The sequence below is a fragment of the Penaeus vannamei genome, chromosome 31 (genome assembly GCF_042767895.1).
Source record: "Penaeus vannamei isolate JL-2024 chromosome 31, ASM4276789v1, whole genome shotgun sequence".
In the NCBI taxonomy this organism is placed as follows: domain Eukaryota; kingdom Metazoa; phylum Arthropoda; class Malacostraca; order Decapoda; family Penaeidae; genus Penaeus; species Penaeus vannamei.
This window is the reverse complement of record NC_091579.1, coordinates 16,267,810-16,270,309: the sequence shown is the minus strand read 5'-3', so window position 1 is coordinate 16,270,309 and position 2,500 is coordinate 16,267,810. Positions and strand designations below refer to the sequence as shown.

Genomic DNA, 2,500 nt, shown 5'->3' with positions numbered 1-2,500 from the left:
GTCTCCCCTCTTCGTCCGCCTCTCCCCGGCCTCTAGCTCTGTTCCCACCCCGCCGCCCAGCTCCACTAAGCTCACACTACTCCAAAACCAACTCCAGCACGTTCACACACACACACTACCCTCACCCACACTCCTCTCCTCTCCTTTCCCTTCCCTCCCTCCCTCCCCTTTCCCTCCCTCCTTCCCTCCCTCCCCTGCCCTCAGCTCTATTCCACTCTATCCTCTACTCTACTCCCTACCTACCCCCCCTCCTCTTTCCTCCTCTCCCCCACCGCAGTCACAATTTGCCATACTTATCTCACTCACCAGATTCCCCCCTTCCCTTGCCATGACGCGCACTCTCACTCTAATCCACTCAATTGCAAATTGTTCTCTTTCTCTCACTCTCCCTCCTTCTCTTTCTTCACTTATCTCTCCATCTTCGCTGCTCAGACATGGCGTTGTCGCGGCCACAGAATCGCGGGCGCCCTCCTCCCCCGGCCGCTCCCGCCCCGCCCGCCGCAGCAACAAGTGCAACTCGCCAAACATTCAGCGTCTCATTAACTCATCACGCGAGGGCACATGGCGCCACGGGCGACTGATGCAGTACATCGCGCGCATTTGCTGCCTTGTTGAGCACTTCCGGCCGCGAGTGGGTGTGCCGGTCACAGCGTCCCTCGGCGCGGCGCTCGTCACAAGCCGTTCCACCTCAACTCGCTCCTCCCTCGTCTTCATCTCGCCTGCAGCCTCTCGTCTCGGCTCCCCTCATTTCCTTGCATCACCCCCCCCCCCCCCCGTGCATCATCCGTCCCCCGCGGTCCTCGCCCCCTCGCCTCGCGTCAGTCATCTCGCAGCGCGAACCCTCCTTTCCCTTCAGCCACACGCCCTCCACCCCGCCCTCACCCTCCCATGCCCTCGCCCTCGCATTCCCTCCACACCTCCCCTCCTAACCCCCATCCTTCCACCTTCCCTTCGCCCTCCCCTCGCAACAAAACGGCCCCTCCTTTGCCCGTCCTCAGAGCCAGGCGTCCGATAATCTCGGCAAATATACCAAGCTAAGTAAGGCACAGCGGGCACCGGCACAGCATGGCGAGCAAGACGCGGTGCCCCCGCCATCGCCTTCCAAAGCCAACTATGTGGTGTTCCCGCACACCTGCCAACATGGTGTACATTCTGGAGGCCCCGCGCCACCTGTGCTGCTAGCCTGATATGTTGGAGTAAGAACTCCCTCCATGTGTCACTCCCACGCCTTGAACACTTTTACATATACAAACGTAAACACAGTGGCGGGAAAGGAGGGGTGGAGGGAGGGATACATCGACGGACGGACAGACAGACGTAGGAGGGGGATGGGACCAGGAGGGGGGAAGGGAATAAGTAAGAGAGGAGGGATAAGGGAGGAGGGGGAAGGGAGTAAGTAAGAGAGGAAGGATAAGGGAGGAGGGGGAAGGGAGTCAGAGAGGGGAGGGGCGAGGGGGAGGGGGAGAAAGGGGGAGTGAGGGAAGGGGAAGGGGGGGGAGGGAGGGAGGGAGGGAGGGAGGGAGGAGGGGGAGGAAGGGAAGGGGAGAGAGGGAGGGAGGGAAGGGGAAGGGAGAGAGGGAGGGAGGGAGGGAGGGAGGGAGGGAGGGAGGGAAGGGGAGAGGGAGGTGGAGGTAGAGGGAAAGAGGGAGAGGGAGGGAGGGAGGGGAGGGAGGGAGGAGGGAGGGAGGGAGGGAGGGAGGGAGGAGGAGGAGGAGGAGGAGGAGGAGGAGGAGGGAGGAGGAGGAGGAGAGAGAGAGAGAGAGAGGAGAGAGAGAGAGAGAGAGAGAGAGAGAGAGAGAGAGAGAGAGAGAGAGAGAGAGAGAGAGAGAGAGAGAGAGAGAGAGAGAGAGAGAGAGAGAGAGAGAGAGAGAGAGAGAGAGAGAGAAAGAGAAAGAGAAAGAGAAAGAGAGAGAGAGAGAGAGAGAGAGAGAGAGAGAGGGGAGGAAGAGGGAAGAGAGAGGAGAGAGGAGAGAGGAGAGAGGAGAGAGGAGAGGAGAGGAGAGGAGAGGAGAGGAGAGGAGAGGAGAGGAGAGGAGAGGAGAGGAGAGGAGAGGAGAGGAGAGGAGAGAGAACTATAGAGAAAAGAAGAGAGAAGCAGACAGACAGACTGACAGACACAGACAGAGGGCGACCCTTTCCACCCGCCTCCCTCGACCAGCGGCCTCGCGTCCCCTCGCACACTCCCGCGGGCGAGGCTCGCATGGCTATTGGCTCCCAGGCCTCCAATCTCAACCATCGTTAGGCTTCTTCTCATTACCACCGTCTGACCTCCAAGCCAAGTTTGTTCGCACTATCATCTGGCTTCTCACTACAACCATCTGGCAGACTACCTCACATACCACAAACCTTCACGACGCTACCAGTCGTTGAAGCTATTGTCAGGCTTCCAAGATCCAGCACCCTTGAAAACGACGGCCTCCTCCGACCTCTTCATCGCCATTTTCCTGATCCAACATCCGTCTGCCTGCAAGCTAGTGTGCAGCCTCGGATCCAGCCCGCA

The 2,500-nt window shown here is 59.9% G+C and overlaps 1 protein-coding gene across 2 annotated transcripts in view; it reads right to left on the bottom strand.

Annotated features, from left to right (window-relative positions):
* Nucleotides 1-2,500, bottom strand: part of shn (schnurri) — a 96,836-nt gene that overhangs the window by 83,351 nt on the left and 10,985 nt on the right. The gene's annotated exons all lie outside the window — the stretch shown is intronic.